General features: G+C 51.5%; 1 protein-coding gene across 1 annotated transcript in view; it reads left to right on the top strand.

Moving 5' to 3' along the window:
• LOC115643113 (zinc finger protein 850-like) overlaps positions 1–18,804 on the top strand; it is a 38,147-nt gene that overhangs the window by 9,741 nt on the left and 9,602 nt on the right. The window lies entirely within an intron of this gene.

Consider the following 18,804-nt stretch of genomic DNA (forward strand, 5'->3'; position numbering starts at 1 on the left):
ATACCCGTAAAGTACATGAAGCAGAGTTAAGGCTGCCTAGTGCTGCCTCGGGCCCTTCCAGTACATGGATGGTGGTGAAAAATAAAACCTCTGAAAACCAGGGAATGAAGAATTAAACTACACACCACCCCTGCAATGCAACCTTAACTCTGCCCTTACCCCCTAGCCCTGGAGCTGGCAAATGTCACTGGGAGGGTGGTGCAAAGGTCAACAAACTAGCCAAGGAAGGGACCAATTTTTCATCTCTTGAAGGCTTCATGTCAGGACAGGATGCCTTTCTGGAAGATGTTTTCATCAAACACAAGGTATTCAGTGCATTACGCCATGGCCCGTATTACACAGGAGGTCAGACTAGATGACCTAATAGTCTCCCCTGGCCTTAAAATTTATTGATTGACAGAAGGAAGGACTAAGAACATGCCACTGTGGGTTTTATGTTCCTCAGATCTGAACAGCAGCATTTATCCACAGGCACTCCAGCAGCATGCACCTTGCCCTGTACCTTTACATGAATGGTGGAGGGACTAATTGAAGCAGCCTGGCAAAGCTATGACAAGAAAAGAGGTGCACGTGAAACTGGAAGGAATAGGTATTCCTCATTTCAGCACTGACTGGTGTAGACGGCGTCAATAAAAGGTGCACAAGGGTGTGTTCTTGCCACAAGGATTGTCAGCAGGCTGGTGCCATATATGCTACGGATATCCGGGGCTCAGGGAGGAGTAAGCGAAGGCAACGACTCAGAAGGAATACTCATTGGAAGGGTAAAGAGGTGGTGACATTATAGATTCAGACTCAGACTCTAGGACTGGAAGGGACCTCGAGAGGTCATCGAGTCCAGTCCCCTGCCCTCACGGCAGGACCAAATACTGTCTAGACCATCCCTGATAGACATTTATCTAACCTACTCTTAAATATCTCCAGAGATGGAGATTCCACAACTTTCCTAGGCAATCTATTCCAGTGTTTAACTAGGAAAAAGTTCCTCACTGTCAGGGTAATGTCCAACCTAAATCTCCCTTGCTGCAGTTTAAGCCCATTGCTTCTTGTTCTATCATTGGAGGCTAAGGTGAACAAGTTTTCTCCTTCCTCCTGATGACACCCTTTTAGATACCTGAAAACTGCTATCATGTCCCCTCTCAGTCTTCTCTTTTCCAAACTAAACAAACCCAATTCCTTCAGCCTTCCTTCATAGGTCATGTTCTCAAGACCTTTAATCATTCTTGTTGCTCTTCTCTGGACCCTCTCCAATTTCTCCACATATTTCTTGAAATGCGGTGCCCAGAACTGGATACAATACTCCAGCTGAGGCCTAACCAGCGCAGAGTAAAGCGGAAGAATGACTTCTCGTGTCTTGTTTACAACACACCTGTTAATGCATCCCAGAATCACGTTTGCTTTTTTTGCAACAGTATCACACTGTTGACTCATATTAAGCTTGTGGTCTACTATGAGCCCTAGATCTCTTTCTGCCATACTCCTTCCTAGACAGTCTCTTCCCATTCTGTATGTGTGAAACTGATTGTTCCTTCCTAAGTGGAGCACTTTGCATTTATCTTTATTGAACTTCACCCTGTTTACCTCAGACCATTTCTCCAATTTGTCCAGATCATTTTGAATTTTGACCCTGTCCTCCAAAGCAATTGCAATCCCTCCCAGCTTGGTATCATCCGCAAATTTAATAAGCGTACTTTCTATGCCAACATCTAAATCGTTGAAGATATTGAACAGAACCGGTCCCAAAACAGACCCCTGCGGAACCCCACTTGTTATACCTTTCCAGGAGGATTGGGAGCCGTTAACAACTACTCTCTGAGTACGGTTATCCAGCCAGTTATGCACCCACCTTATAGTAGCCCCATCTAAATTGTACTTTCCTAGTTTATCTATAAGAATATCGTGCGAGACTGTATCAAATGCCTTACTAAAGTCTAGGTATATCACATACGCTATCAGATTAGTTTGACACGATTAGTTCTTTACAAATCCATGCTGGCTATTCCCTATCACCTTACCACCTTCCAAGTGTTTGCAGATGATTTCTTTGATTACCTGCTCCATTATCTTCCCTGGCACAGAAGTTAAACTAACTGGTCTGTAGTTTCCTGGGTTGTTTTTATTTCCCTTTTTATAGATGGGCACTATATTTGCCCCCTTCCAGTCTTCTGGAATCTCCCCCGTCTCCCATGATTTCCCAAAGATAATAGCTAGAGGCTCAGATACCTCTTCTATTAACTCCTTGAGTATTCTAGGATGCATTTCATCAGGCCCTGGTGACTTGCAGGCATCTAACTTTTCTAAGTGATTTTTTACTTGCTCTTTCTTTATTTTATCTTCTAAACCTACCTTCTTCCCGTAAGCATTCACTATACTAGACATTCCTTCAGACTTCTCAGTGAAGACTGAAACAAAGAAGTCATTAAGCATCTCTGCCATTTCCAAGTCTCCCATTACTGTTTCCCCCTCCTCACTGAGCAGTGGGCCTACCCTGTCCTTGGTCTTCCTCTTGCTTCTAATGTATTGATAAAAAGTCTTCTTGTTTCCCTTTATTCCCATAGCTAGTTTGAGTTCATTTTGTGCCTTTGCCTTTCTAATCTTGCCTCTGCATTCCTGTGTTATTTGCCTATATTCATCCTTTGTGATCTGACCTAGTTTCCATTTTTTATATGACGCCTTTTTATTTTGTAGGTCACGCAAGATCTCGTGCTTAAGCCAAGGTGGTCTTTTGCCACATTTTCTATCTTTCCTAACCATTGGAATAACTTGCTTTTGGGCCCTTAATAGCATCCCTTTGAAAAACTGCCAGCTCTCCTCAGCTGTTTTTCCCCTCAATCTTGATTCCCATGGGACCTTACCTATCAGCTCTCTGAGCTTACCAAAATCCGCCTTCCTGAAATCCATTGTCTCTATTCTGCTGTACTCCCTTCTACCCTTCCTTAGAATTGCAAACTCTATGATTTCATGATCACTTTCACCCAAGCTTCCTTCTACTTTCAAATTCTCAACAAGTTCCTCCCTATTTGTTAAAATCAAGTCTAGAACAGCTTCCCCCCTAGTAGCTTTTTCAACTTTCTGAAATAAAAAGTTGTCTGCTATGCAGTCCAGGAACTTATTGGATATTCTGTGCCCCGCGGTGTTATTTTCCCAACATATATCTGGATAGTTGAAGTCCCCCATCACCACCAAATCTTGAGCTTTGGATGATTTTGTTAGTTTGAAAAAAGTCTCATCCACCTCTTCCACCTCATTAGGTGGCCTGTAGTAGACTCCCAGCACGACATCACCCTTGTTTTTTACCCCTTTTAGCCTAACCCAGAGACTCTCAACACTTCCGTCTCCTATGTCCATCTCCACCTCAGTCCAAGTGTGTACATTTTTAATATATAAGGCAACACCTCCTCCCTTTTTCCCCTGTCTATCCTTCCTGAGCAAACTATACCCATCCACACCAAAATTCCAGTCGTGTGTATTATCCCACCAAGTTTCAGTAATGCCAACAATGTCATAGTTGTATTTATTTATTAGCACTTCCAGTTCTTCCTGCTTATTACCCATACTTCTTGCATTTGTATATAGGCAGCTAAGATACTAGTTTGATCTTGCCTCCCAGCTTTGCCCTGACCCTCCTTTCTCTCTGCCATTATAGCCCGTGCTCCCTCCTGTTTCCAATCCATCTCCCAGGTCTTGTTCCCCACTTACCTGTGGGGTTTGCTCACCTGTCCCCGTCGAACCTAGTTTAAAGCCCTCCTTACTCGGTTAGCCAGTCTGTGGGCAAATAAGGCCTTTCCCCTCTTCGAAAGGTGAATGCCATCTGTGCCTAGCAGTCCTTCCTCGAATAGCATCCCGTGGTCGAGGAAGCCAAAGCCCTGCTGGCGACACCATCTTCGCAGCCAGGCATTCACCTCCACGATGCATCTGTCTCTGCCCGGACCCCTACCTTCAACAGGAAGAATCGAAGAGAATACCACCTGCGCTCCAAACTCCTTAACCCGTACTCCCAGAGCGCTGTAGTCACTCTTGATCTGCTCAGCGTCACACCTCGCAGTATCATTTGTGCCCACATGGATGAGTAGCATGGGGTAGTAGTCAGAAGGCCGGATAATCCTCGACAATGCCTCTGTAACATCTCGGATACGGGCCCCTGGCAGGCAGCATACCTCCCGGGATGAACGGTCAGGGCGACAGATGGGTGTCTCCGTCCCCCTCAGCAGAGAGTCTCCAACTCCAACTTATGAAAGTCTGTGATGGATTGTGTGCAGTAGGCTCAGTGTCTGAGCGCAGGCCAGGGCAGGCAGCTTCTGTTCCCTACATCGGACCTACCCCCACATTTTGCTTTAGCAAAGAGACTGTGTTAGCATTTGTGCTACTGCGCCTGTGCTCTGCTCCCAAAGTGTTCTGTAGCGGGGAGCGCTGAGCGCTGGTCTATGGGTCACGGGCCTGTCGGGGTGTCGCTGAAACAGGGCAAAGCTGAGGGTGCAGTGTGAACTTTAACTCATTTCCCCTTCTAAGAACCGAGGGGACGGGAATCCATACCCAGCAAGGTCACGTTCTTATAGTTCTCCTGCATGACGTCTCTGTAAAGGGCTCTCTGAGCGGGGTCCAGCACAGCCCCCTCTTCACTGGTGAAATACACAGCCACCTCCTTGAAATTCACCGGCCCCTGAAAGAGCAAGAACCCTCAACTCTGCATCTGCTGCCCAGTGACAACCCCACCGGTCACAGGGGAGAGGGCAATCACATGGAAGCTCTGGGAGGCAGGATCACACTCCCTCCCCATCAGAGCAGCCAGGAGGCATCGGGGGAGGGAAGAGAGAGAGAGAGCCCCTCGCCCCTTCTAACAGACAGAGATGGGAGGGGTCTTCACATTCAACACTCACCTACCTGCCAGAAGCTGATACAAGAGATGGAGCCCCCAGCAGGGTCCAGGGACAGCCCCTGGCAGAAATCCCAACACCCTCCCCAGTGCCAGCACTTGGATGGGATGGGATGGGCTGTCCTCCCCGGGCCTCACTGGGGGTTGCCCTCTGGCTAGTAGGTTCAGACTCCAGTATTGGAGGCTGGCACATTTCCCCAGCCCAATCTGGGGGTGTGTGTTTCCTCTTGACTAATTAGGGAATTTCCACCCACAAACCCCATGGGTCTGTTGCTAGAATCTAGGCCCCACCGTAAACAAATCCCAGCTGGTTTGTCACCCCCTCTCCCCCTCCCTTTCTCCACCCTGGGTATTTCCTGCCCCCTCCCAGCTCCTGACCACCCCAGAAGCACCCACCTCCTATGTCTTTACTACCCTTCTCCCGCCAATAGGGGCCCACCAGCAACTCCCCGATAATCCCTACCTGAGCTGGCTCCATGGCAGCCATTTCACTTCCCTGGAAGGATGGGATGTAACACTGCAGCCTGTCAGGGCAAGAAGGGGACGTGTCAGAACAGGACAGTCACGTCACATCACAGTTCCCCCCGGCTCTTTCCTCGCAGATGGATGTTCTCGACTCTATCATGCAAACAACAGAAATATTCAAAACACAATTAGTAATTGGGGGGGGGGGGGCTTTAACTACCCAGACACCTGTTAGAAAAGGAATTATTGGGGACACCTGTTTGCTTCAGAAGATGGACGTAATAACCAGGGGGACAGGCATTTCTGGGTTGATTCTGACTAACAGGCAGGAGTTTGTTAGCAAACAGAAGGTGGAAAGTAGGGTTACCATATTTGAACTTTCAAAAAAGAGGACACTTCATGTGGGGGAGCCCCACCCTCTATCCACTCCCTCCCCCTGACTGACACCCACAGAATCCCCAACCCATCCAACCCCCACTGCTCCTTGTCCCCTGATCACCCCCTCCCGGGACTCCTGCCCCTAACCATCCCCCGGGACCCCACCCTCTATCTAAGCTTCCCTTCTCCTTGTCCCCGACTGTCCCCTCAGGACTCCATCCCCTACCTGTTCCCTGACTGCCCCACCCCCTATCCACACCCCCGCCCCCTGACAGCCCCCCGGGACTCCCACACCTATCCAATCACTCCCTGTCCCGATTGCTCCCCGAACCCCCGACCCATCTAACCCCCCTGCTCCTTGCCCCATGACTGCCCTGACCCTTCTTCACACCCCCGCCCCCTGACAGGCCCTCCCCCAGAACCCCCGACTCATCCAACCCCCCTTCTCCCTCTACCCTGAGGCTGCAGAGGAGGGCAGGGGAGCCAGGGAGAAGGGGAGAGGCTCTGGCTGCCAGAGGGGAGGGGCTCGGCCTCTCTGTCAGCAGCAACACGCTCTGCATGGGGAGGGAAATCCCAGACCTTTTGAGTTTTACAAATTCCCCCCTGGACTTTATAACCCAAAAAGCCGGACATGTTCAAGAGAATCCGGAAGTATGATAACCCTAGTGGAAAGCAATATGGGCAAAATCGTTCATGAAATGATGATTTCGTGATTCTAAGAGAAGGAAGGCGTTACAGCAGGAAAATAAGGACAACGGACTTCAAAAAGGCAGAGTTCAATGAACTCTGAAAACTAGTATATGAGTGTGACATTTCCCTCAATATTCTTTACGAAATGAATATGTGATAACAGAGATGTACTTTGTGCAAGGTGGATTCTGTCAGATATCATTGGAAAGGTTATAATTTACTGACGTGCATTCGACGAAGTGGGTACTCACCCACGAAAGCTCATGCTCCAATACGTCTGTTAGTCCATAAGGTGCCACAGGACTCTTTGCTGAATTTACTGACTGTGATTATCCAATTTGTGTGCACATATCATTTCTGTATCTGAAGCTGGGAATATTGACTATGTATTTGTATTTCAACTATGCTACTTTGGGTGACGCCCACTGCTAACATTTCAGGTACAACAATGGAAAAGCCAGACAGGGCGGATGGGCCATCAGCGAAGACAATGGACTGTGAAAAGGCTCCATACTGCCAATGACTCCTGGACGCTGTGATACTACAGAGTCAGGTGGTCTTGTCACCGGATACTCAACATTACCTGGGACTTCTTGTAACTTTCCACTGAAAGGGAAGGAGGATCAAGTTTGGGAAACAAAGGATTTCCACCTTACATAAATCCTATTTAAGGGTAGGAAGGCAAATGAGATTCCTCTTCTCCGTGGCCTGTCTGCCCAAGAAGAAAGACTGCTAAAGCCACCTGAAGAGAAAGCGGGAGGGGGGGGAGGGAGCCCAGACTGAGACAGGGGTCCAGTCTGAAAAGAAATATAACTGGAACTCTGAACCAGAGACACTTTGCAACCTGCCTGAATAAGATTTAGAGTAAGAAATTACATTGTCAAGTATCAGAGGGGTAGCCATGTTAGTCTGGATCTGTAAAAAACGACAAAGAGTCCTGTCGCACCTAATAGACTAACAGATGTATTGGAGCATAAGCTTTCGTGGGTGAATACCCACTTCGTCAGATGAACATAGTGGAAATTTCCAAGAATCAGGCTAGAGATAACGAGGTTAGTTCAATCAGGGAGGATGAGATCCTCTTCTAGCAGAGGAGGTGTGAAAACCAAGGGAGAAGAAACTGCTTTTGTAGTTGGCAAGCCATTCACGGTCTTTGTTTAATCCTGAGCTGATGGAGTCAAATTTGCAAATGAACTGATGCTCAGCAGTCTCTCTTTGAAGTCTGAAGAAGACCAAAGGTGACAAGGAACCCCAAGGAGAAGAATTCATCTCCAAGACCCAGCCTAAGGGCTTGTCTACATCACAAAGTTGCAGCACTGGTGAGGGGGTTACAGCGCTGCAATTTAGGAGGTGTACACATCTGCAGGGCATCACCAGCGCTGCAACTCCCTGTTTGCAGCGCTGGCCGTACTCCCGTTTTGTCTCGGGTGTAGAGGATCCAGCGCTGGTGATCCAGCGCTGGTGATCAAGTGTAGACACTTACCAGCGCTTTTCTTGACCTCCGTGGAATAAGCAGGTATCCCAGCATACCTGAGGAAGCATCTGGTAATCAAGCAGGTCTCCTTCCCCGGTTTGCAGGGGGGTTCGGGGAACGCGAGAGCAAACCGCGGCGAAGCTGGTCTCCTTCCACGGTTTGCTCTCGCGTTCCCCGAACCCCCGTGCAAGCAGGTCTCCTTCCCTGCGGTTTGCAGGGGGGTTCGGGGAACGCGAGAGCAAACCGCGGTGAAGCTGGTCTCCTTCCCTGCAGTTTGCTCTCGCGTTCCCCGAACCTCCGTGCAAGCAGGTCTCCTTCCCTGCGGTTTGCTCTCGCGTTCCCCGAATCCCCGAGCAAGCAGGTCTCCTTCCCTGCGGTTTGCTCTCGTGTTCCCCGAATCCCCGAGCAAGCAGGTCTCCTTCCCTGCGGTTTGCAGGGGGGTTCGGGGAACGCGAGAGCAAACCGCGGCGAAGCTGGTCTCCTTTCCCGGTTTGCTCTCTCGTTCCCCGAACCCCCCTTGAAGCCGCCCAACAGCGCTGCAGTGTGGCCACATCTAACACCACTTGCAGCGCTGGTTGCTGTAAGTGTGGCCACTCTGCAGCGCTGGCCCTATACAGCTGTACTAATACAGCTGTAACAACCAGCGCTGCAAAATTGTAGATGTAGACATACCCTAAGATAACAGCTGCCAGGACTCTCCTGCACAACCATGATGTGTGGCAGCTAAGATCCAGAGACTGACCTTGCCTGGCCAACAGGGGAAGGTTGCCTGCCTGTACCAGGATTGGTGAGCATGACACTGTGTGCTTAGTATGTGTATTCTGCTTGTTTGGGAATTGTCAATAAATAGAGGATAAGGATATTACTGTGTGAGGCTCTTTCAGTGGCTAAAGATCCTGCCATCCCACAGGAAGATGCACCCTGAGCACCAGGAATTGGGTAAGGGTGGGTGTATAAATTAACAGGGCTGTACCTTGAGCCCTAGGAATTGGGTAAAGGTGTGTGTGTCCCTACAGCATGGAAGAGTTAGAGAAATGTTTGTGGGTAACAAATTTGGTGGAGAGAATGCAGGCAGCCTAAGGTCATTTGGACCGAATTGATCCAGCCAAACACAGTAATAGCAGAGTACTTGTGGCATTGTGTTAAAAGGCGACCACTGCTTGGCAGAATGTTCACCCTGAAGCAACAGGAGGGAATGGAAACCAAGCAAAGGGACCAGGAGGGGTGGGTATTAGCTGAGGAGGTAGCGGAAAGGGGTCCACGCCCATGGGGACAATGTTTGTTCCAGGGGAGAGATGCCCTGGATTCTGCTTATAAGGGGTTTGAAGCATTCTGTAAGTGCACAAAACCAAAACCAAAGAAAAGGGCTGTGAAAGCAACAGCAGCCTGGGCATTGTGGAAAACAGTCACCAATCTCTCCAGCCTGGTAGCTACTCCAGAAAAGGCAACTGGAGGAAACAAATTTGATTTGGCTGTAGTCAAGGACACTCTGGCTCAGTGTAAGGCATCTGAATGTGCCAAGGCAGCCTCTGTATTACAGAATGTAACCACTCTGCAAGCAAAAAATGGGAAACTGTGAGCAGCGAAAGCGGACAGTGGAAAGCCTGAATAGTGAGCTCTCCGAGTTGCAACTGAATCTGGGAGATGCACAGGCAGCTGTTAGAGCAGTGTTACAGGAAAATAAGGATTGGGCCCAGACAGGCAGTGATCAAACAGCCTGCAGGCAGCGAATAGAGAAGCTGGAAAGCATGTAGGGGGCCCAGAGAGGCATTGTGGCAGCTATACAGGGGAGTGTGAGCATGGGCACTAGGGACACAGACACTTGGAATAGGACTAGTTGGAAGGATCCTGGATGCCCATACCCCGCAGATGTTCTTCCTGAGGGGCCCTATGCCCCTGCACACAGGGAAGTGCAGGATTTGAAATTAAAGACACAAGAGCTCAATCCTGTGGCTCCAGTGATCACAAGGTTGATAACTAGTGAGGAACCTAACCCAGATGATGCACAACAGCAAAGGCAAACCAGGAAAACCATTACTGAGGTTTCTGATTTTACCCCAGATCAGGTCCAGGCATCTGCTCAGCTACTGGGACCCCTAGAGAAGGACACGTCTGGAATGGATGGTGAAGGTGTCCCAGACTGGGTGGAGGCTGTCAGATTATGAGGTTCTGGCCCAGGCCTGTACTAGTGCCTCTGATTGGGCAGTAATTGTATGTGATTAAGAAGGAGATTTTGGCCATGGCCTCTGGGTTTGTGCCAGTGGTTTGAGGAACTGCCCCTGATTTTGAAACAGTGGCTTTTAAGACTGCATTGCTCGATGGTTTAAATTCAACAATGAAAGCGATTCTAGGACTCATAGATCCAGGTACGGGATACCCAGAGTTAAAGCAGGATATTTTTCCAACAGCGACAGTTTTTCGAGACCCACACGGACAGGCAGGAAAAGGAAATAAGGACAGGAGACTAGAGCCTGTACAGGCAGTAACTTTTGCCAACAATTGGCCCCCAGATCTCTGAGGGGAGCCAGGGGAAAAGGGGCTTGATGCACAGTGGCATGGCAAAGGAAGAGGACAGAGAGGTGCAATGAGCAGCAGAGGAGCAAGAGGAAGAAATGTGTATCAGGCGCAGAATAGAGGCCATTTGGCTGAGGGTGCAAAAGATACATTGAGAGCAGAAGTGTGGAAGAAACTCATGATGGCTGTGGAGCCAAAAGAGAGATGGGATGGGCAGCCCACAAGTGAGTTACTGCAGAGAGCTGCCCAGTTAGAGAAGCAAGAGGAAGTAGCTGACGGGGCTCCTGTTAATCCCACAACAGACCCTGAGCCATCAGTACCCCCTCAGCAGGGGTGCCCAACTCCCAGGACTCCAACTAAGGTTGTGGCTCAACTTCAGTATGACAAATGGGGGCGTCCCACTTAGGGTCAATGATGGGGAGGGCGGGGGAACAGACATGCCCCACTATGCTAATCGACACTGGAGCATCAGTCTGTGTGCTTAGAGAGCACTGGTTTCCCAGAGACGCTGTGAAAACAAAGCAGTCAACCCAGCTGGTGTTGAAAGCCTCTATTACAAGACCAATCCTGACCCGTGTAGGGAATCAGGAGTCATGGATCAAATACTGTGTTCAGAAACAGGATCCCACAGTGAGTGGGAACAAGGAGGGTGGAATACTGGGAATGCCTTACCTTAATCAGGGGGGCTGATAGTGGATTTAGCCAATGGACTCTTATGGGCAAATGGTGAAGAGCCAGCAGAACCAGACATTAATGCCACACACAGACGTGCGCCTGTAAAGGCCCCAGAAGGAGGGCAAGCAGAAGATGACGACCCAAGGGTGAAAAAGTTTCCTGGAGTTTGGGCTAAAAATAAATTGAAGTGTGGAAATGTGGTATACGTGCCATCAAATGGGTGAAGACGTTGTTGAAAGGCTGTACTCAGACAGTAATCATTAGTGGTTCACTGTCCAACTGACAGGAAGTCTACCAGGGGTTTCAAACTCAAATGACCACGAGGACTAGTACATTGGCCTGAGGGTCACATCACTGACACGCCCTCTGCTGCCTCCAGCCCTGCCCCCACTCCACCCCTTCCATGAGGCCTCGCCCCTGCCCTAGTCTCATCTCTTCACACCCCAGGGGGTGCAGGAGGAGTGCAGGGGCTCAGGGCAGGGGGGTGGGGTGCAGGACTGATTTAAGGGGGGGAAGGAGGTCCAGCTGCAGGAAGGGTTTGGGGGGCGGGCTCTAGACCGGCACACACCAGGGGCAGGACAGGCTCTCTGCCTGCCCAGCTCCCACACTGTTACAGGAAGCAGCTGAAACCTGGGAGAGGGGGAGCACAGGTCTCTGTGCATTGCCCTGGCCTCTCCTCCAGATATCTTCCCTGAAGCTCCCATTTGCCACGATTCCCTGTTCCCAGCCAATGGGAGCTGTGGGGGGCAGTTCCTGGAAGTAATGGCAACACACAGACCCCTGTGCCCTCCATCCCTCAGGTTCCAGCTGCTTCCCGGAGCGGCGCAGGGGCAGGGCAGGCAGGCTGGGGGCCTGGCGTGCTCCCAGTGTGTGCTAAGCTGGAGTCACTCTAGGTAAATGTTGCAGAGGGTGGAAGGCGGCTGTGGGAGGCGGAGGAGGGCTGCAGGGAACTGGTGGGCCACAGAAAATAACCCTACGTGTTTGAGACCCCTGATGTCTACAATGGGGTCCCCAGGGGCCAGTCCTGGATGTGATATATTGAATATTTTCACTAATTACTTGGATAATGGACTGGAGAGCATGCTGTTTAAATACACAGATAGCAGCTGTGAGGGGTTACAAGCGCATTGGAGGACAGGATTAGAATTCAAGGTAACATTTACAAATTGGAGAAGTGGACTGAATGAACAAGATGAACTTCAATAAAGACAAGTGCCAAATACTAGACTTCGGGAGAAAACCAAATGCCTAATTATGAAGTGGGGAATAACTGGCTAGGATGTAATACTACTGAAAATGATCGGGGGTTACAGTGGATCACAAACTGAATCTGAGTCAACCATGTGACTCAATTGCGAAAAAAAACTAATTAAGCACTGGACTAGATTAGCAAGAGAGGTGGTGGAATCCCCGTCATCGGAGGTTTTACAGGACAGGTTGGACAAACAGCTCAGTGCTGGGGGCTGGACTAATTGCCCTCTCAAGGTTCATTCCAGCCCTAAAGTACTGTAACTCCTCACTTAACATTGTAGTTATGTTCTTGACAAATGCAACTTTCAGTGAAATGATGTTAAACGAATCCAATTTTCCCATAAGATTTAATGTAAATGCAGGAGGTTAGGTCCCAAAGAAATTTTTTGGGGGCAGACAAAAGGCATATACAGTACTGTCCTGTGGTTGGGAGGTGCCCCTGGCTTACCCCATACAGGCACAGCCCGCTGCAGGCCAGGATGCTAAGAAGCACCTGTGCAGCAGCAGCAGCTTCCCCGGAGAAGAACAGGTGCCGACTTTGCCAGGAATTCTCTAGGCCCACCTCTTCCTGTCCTCGCTCCACTTCAGGTCCACCTCCACTCCACCTCCTCTCCGGAGCACACCACATCCCTCCCCGCTGTCCTGTTTGGTGGCACTTAGGACTTTCTGGGAAGGAGGGGGAGGAGTGGAGGCGCAGCACTTCTCCGCTCCTCCACCTCCCTCCCAGAAAGTTCTAAGCGTCGCCAAACGGGAAGCGCCGGGAGGGAGAGGAGGCAGAGAAGAGAAACTTGGGCAATGCTCCCTTGTAAAGTTGCTGCTCTTCCACAGAATCTTACAAACAGTGGACAGAGCAGGCAGCCAAACAACGTTATAAGGGAGCATTGCACAACTTTAAACGAGCATGTTCCCTAAATGAACAGTGACCTAACTTTGAAACAACATTAAGTGGGAGGACGTTAAGTGAGGAGTTACTGTACTATGAGTCTATGCTGGCGAAATGTTTGGTCACTTGATTACAGCACTGACCAGCCCCTCCCACTAGCCCAAAACCACCGAGACATTTTGAAACTCTCACAGTAACAAAGTCTGGGAACCAAATGGGAGAGAAGAGCAGAACAAAAAAAGAGTGACACTGGGGGTTTCCCCCTGACACAGTCCCCAGAGCAGCACATTCCCATCGCAGGGAGAACAGGGAGAGTCTTTCCCTCCCCCTGCACTTCACCTTGATCATAGCAAAGTGAATCTGCCCAAGGATGCAACAATAAGTGTGTGGGGGCCGGTCAGAAATTGGAGAATCTCTCTCCTTAATTATTTCTCCCACTTCCCTTTTCAGTCTCTGTCTCCTTTTTCTTCTTGTGTCTCCCTTCCCCTGTCTCTCCCGCTCTGGCTGACAGCCAGTCCTGGGGGCTTGATCTCCTATAGGTGGATCGGTTCCTGCAGTTACTAAGGGGAGGAGAGATGTGGGGTGGGGAGGGGCTGTTCGTGCAGCGTCACTCTCATGCCCAGTCCCTGAGGTCTCCATGAATCACCTGGCGTCTCTGGTTCAGATGTTGGTGTGGGCAGAGCCTTGGGTTGACCTATGGGGCTAATTACAGCTGGAGAAAATCCTCAGCTTGGCTGGGCACAGAGGAAGCGTTACTCACGGTCACTCCCCAGCCCCGATCCCGCTGGGGGAGCAGCAGCTGCTCAGCCTGGGCTCCCAGATCGCAATGGTGGCAGCAGCGTCTGAACCAGGACGCTAAACCCCAATATCCTGAGGCAGAGAAAGAGACAAGGAGAGAAACTGAGTAACTTTCTGTCCTTTAGCAACAACTGAAACCCCCTCCCCACAGAGACACATCCTAATCCTATCTGCCAGGTTAATTTGGAGTCACTCCCTGTTCTCACTTGCAGTGACTCCGGATTAACACGCGTCTCAGCGAGACCGGAAACGTAGCTCAGGAAGGAGGAGGCCAGACTCCTTTTAAAGGGATCATTGCAGCAGGGGGATCGAACCTCCTTCCGCCCCCCTCACTCCCAATAGCCTGAGAGGCATTCACAGCCACAGTTTTCCACACACCCCCCCCGCCTGACTGCCCCCCCTTTAACACTGTCTGCCCCGCCCCCACCCCCGGCTGATTTTCCAGCCCCCCCCGACCCCCCCATTTTACACCGCCTGCCCCTCCCCCACACCGAACTCAGAGTCTCAGTCCGGAAGGCCCCGCGCGCGCTGCTCCTGCTTCCGGAGTATCTCCGCCAATCAGAGAACGGGGGGGGGGCCATCACCCGCACCGCTAACCACCTCCGCTCGACGGTTGGGCCAACGTCATTTCCGGCCCGAGGTGCGTCAGGAACTACGTCTCCCAGCATGCCCCGGGGCGCCGCCGAACTCTCGGACCCCGCCCTGCCCCGTCCCTGCGGACGCGCTGACACCGGGTCAGACCCAGGAGTCGGGCTGGGACTGAGCAGGCGCGCGGAGCACGGAAGGCGCATGCTCAGTAGCAGACGCTGAAGCCGCTGCGCCCTCACTCTGCCCTGCCAGGGGCCAATGGCGTGGGGGGATGGGCGGAGTCTGGGCAGTGCGCGGACGCTGACTGTCCGCGTGGGGGTGGGGGAGTGTCAAACAGCTGGAGGCGGGGACAGGGGAGGAGCCAAGTCAGGGGTGGGGGCGGGGCAGAACACCGGCACGGGGTGGGGGTGGGGGTGGGAGGGCTTTTTTATCCCCCCTCGCACAGCGCAGCCCCCGCTGCCCAGGGATCCCGGCTGGTCACTGCCCCCCTGTGAGTGTGTGTGGGGGGGGGGGGAGTAACCGGGGGGGCTTCTCCTCTTAGCCCCCAGGGGTCACTGCCCCCCCGTGAGTGTGGGGGGGAATAATTGGGGGGGCTTCCCCACTTAGCCACCAGCGGCCACTGCTCCCCCTGTGAGTGTGTGTGGGGGAGTAACCGGGGGCGCTGCCCCACTTGGCCACCAGGGGTCACTGTCCCCCCCCCGGTGAGTGGGGGGGGGAGAAAAACCGGGGGATGGCTGCCTCACTTAGCCACCAGGGTCACTGCAACCACCCGGTGAGTGTGGGGGGGGAATAACCGGGAGGCTGCCCCACTTAGCCACAAGGGGTCACTGCCAACCCCATGAGTGTGGGGGGGAATAACTGGGGGGCTGCCCCACTTAGACACCAGGAGTCACTGCCTCCCCATGAGTGGGGGGGGGAATAACCGGGGGGCTGCCCCACTTAGACACCAGGGGTCACTGCCTCCCCGTGAGTGGGGGGGGGAATAACTGGGGGGGCTGCCCCACTTAGCTACCAGGGGTCACTGCCCACCCCGTGAGTGGGGGGGGGGGAATAATAGAGGGGGCTGCCTCACTTAGCCACCAGGGGTCACTGTGGCAGTTGGGGGGCTATACACAGGCTACTGCCCCATGTAGTGCCAGAGATCATCCTCCCCCCACACATACAACTTCTGAGGGGCTGGAGCTGGGGGATACACACAGAGCACTGACATGTGGCTACAGGGGGCAAGGGGCTTACAGGGCACTGCCCCATGTGGCTACCAGCCGGGGCGGCTCCAGGCCCCAGCACGCCAAGCACATGCTTGGGGTGGCAAGCCGTGGGGGTGCTCTGCCGGTCATTGCGAAGGTGGCAGACCGGCTGCCTTCGGCGGCTTGCCTGTGGGAGATCCGCTGGTCCCACAGCTTCGGTGGCCCTCCCGCAGGCACGGACCCTCCGCAGGCACGGCTGTGGGAGGTCTGCTGGAGCCGCAGGATCAGCAAACCCTCTGCAGGGAAGCCGCCGAATGCAGCCTGCCTGCCATGCTTGGGGCGGCGAAATGCCTAGCGCTGCCCCTGCTACCAGCAGTGGCCTAGCCAGGTTCTAACATCGGGGGGGTGAACACATAAAAAAAGGCACCACCGACATATCAACTTACTAATTACATCCACTCCCTCCCACTTCCTGCCCCCCAACACCCCACCCTTGTCCCCTGACTGCCATCTCCTGAGACCCCCCCCCACCCTAACTGGCCCCCTAGGACCCTACCTCCTGTCCCCTGACTGCCCTGACCCTTATGCACACCCCCGCCCCCAGACAGACCCCCCAGGACTCCCACGCCTATCCAACTGCTCCCCGCCCCGACAGGCCCCCCCCATTATACACCGAGACACACCCTGTAATCCAAAGTCGGGGGGGAGTCAAGGGACCACACACAGCTCCTGCCCTAGCACCTGGCTTTAGTGTTTAGCCAGAAGCCTTTGTGAGCACTCAGCCTTTTCTTCCATCCTTGACATACCAAGAAATAATAAGAGAGCGAAGGTCTCACCGTCAGGGCTGCAGGCGGCCACGTCCCTCTGTTTGACCACTGCCATTGCAGGAGAGAAGGTTTCAATGGAAATGAATGCCCTGGCTCAGACAAAAGACACAGGAAGGTTTTGCTGTTCATAGATCTGTGTGAAATTGAGGTGGGAAATGAAACACCCACATGGTGGCACAATGCCCTAAGGAATGAGAGTGAAGGACTCACTGAGAACTGAATTAATGCCACTGTAGGATTAAGAAACATTTGTTTATTTTGAGCACATCATAGGAAATGTGACATTAATTCAGATCCTGGGGAGGGCAGGGCTGAAGCGTCTTGAGCTCTTTGTAAAAACATGACTTTGATTCCCAGAAAGGGAGAGAGGCAAAGCCCAGAGCTTTAGTCTCAGGCTGGGGTCTCCTGGGTGGTGGAAACGTTCCTTGTTCACTGCTGATCTCATGGGATCCTTTTGCTGCAAATTCTCCAGAGTCCCGGGTGGAGGGAGGGGGTTACCCCACAACCTGGAATGCTGGGAGGGAGACCCTGGAAGGGGAGGAAGGGACAGAAAACAGAGAGGAAGGAAACAGAGAAAACACCTTTTCTCTCTGCCCTCCCTCTCCCAGCAAGAAATGTTATAAATGGGGCAACTCCCCACCATGAACAGCAGAGGAAATACAGAGAGATTCACCACACGCTCAACAGTGATACTCTTGTGACATTATGTCCCAGCAAGAGCAAAGAGCTTCCGGAGCTGGCGTTGTGGGCTGCTGTGGTTACCTTCCTAGATGCTGGAATAATTTGCAGCACGGAGACCTGGTTCAGGGCTGATCAGCAGGAAGATCTGAGTTAGCAGTTTGCAGCAAAAGCTTGGCTTTCCCATTGAGGAATCAGACACCAGTCTCCTACGGGACTGGCAGGGACACTCACCCCTATACTAACGAGGAAGAAATTAGGAGCTGCTTTTGCAAAGGCACAGAGGAGAATCAACCAGGGAAGCTCCTCAGTGAGCTGTGGCTGCCACAGACCGAGCTGGGACAGGGTTGGTCTAGGATCTGTGGGGGGTTTGCAGTAGAGGGAGGGTCCAAACTGGGAGCATTGTCCTAGGACTATTAGGGGCCAGCAGTCACAGGGGGGAGGCCTGGGGGCACTGCAGGAGCCAGTGGTTACAGTGGGGGCTGGGCTCTGGTGGGCACAGAAGGGGTGGGGGTTGGGCAGAAGGGGCTTCCCCAAGCCAGGGGTTCACCCACCACCCATGCCTGAACTATCCTGCCTGGTAACAAGGCAGAGGTGGGAAGGTTTGAAGAAAAAGCATGAGAAAGGGTCACATGACCAGGAGGTTATCTATCTAGCTATGGTGAAAGGTTGATTAGAAGCAAACTAACGTGATAATATTTTGTAACTTTTGAATGTTACTGTTACCAATGAAAATTAGAGTAAACAGGAAGTTAATTATTAGTTGAAGAATAAGATTCTAATGTGATAACCCAAATTACACCAGAAAACAGAGTTACATTGTTTTTGTTAGTATTATAGGAAATGGTGGTTAACTCTGAAAATCTTCTTTGACGTCATTTTTCCTCTTTGGACTAAGGAGTTCTGAAGTAAAACCGCACACCAAGAATTGGAGTAGTGGAATATGTGAGAGAAATAATGTACATGAGAATTTTGAACCAGTGTGGTATTTCTATTTCAGATGGAATTTATTTTGATAAGCTTTAAAGTAAGTTTCTGTTAAGAGGAAAACTAGTTCAGGAAAAAAATTGTGTAAACTTTTACCCAGTCAAACTCTAAGAATCACTGGGTTCTCCACTTCTCTTGTTTGCAAAGGAAAGTTGTGAAATCTGTCATGAGATGGCCACACATATTTTTAAGAATGGTGATGGATGCATGATGCAGTGGGTAGTTTTTCAGTTAACAACTTTTCCAACTGGAGTGGAACATGTTGTCTGCATCCAAGCCCTACTTCCCACCTGATTTGCCTGTGGACGTCTGGGGAAGCAGCATAAACCAAGGTGAGCTTAACTGTCAACCACAAAGATCCTTCACCTTCCTCATCAACTCTCTCTGTCTGGAACTGCCTGGTACCTTGACTGCAGCTACAGCATCTACTGTGCAGGAGTCCAGAGGCTGAGAGCACAGGAGAGTTCAAAACCTTCGTCATTTTACTATCTTATTGTTCCTGTTTCTATTGTTCGTGTTTCATTTTAACTAACTGGGAG

The sequence above is a fragment of the Gopherus evgoodei genome, unplaced genomic scaffold (genome assembly GCF_007399415.2).
Source record: "Gopherus evgoodei ecotype Sinaloan lineage unplaced genomic scaffold, rGopEvg1_v1.p scaffold_51_arrow_ctg1, whole genome shotgun sequence".
Classification (NCBI taxonomy): domain Eukaryota; kingdom Metazoa; phylum Chordata; order Testudines; family Testudinidae; genus Gopherus; species Gopherus evgoodei.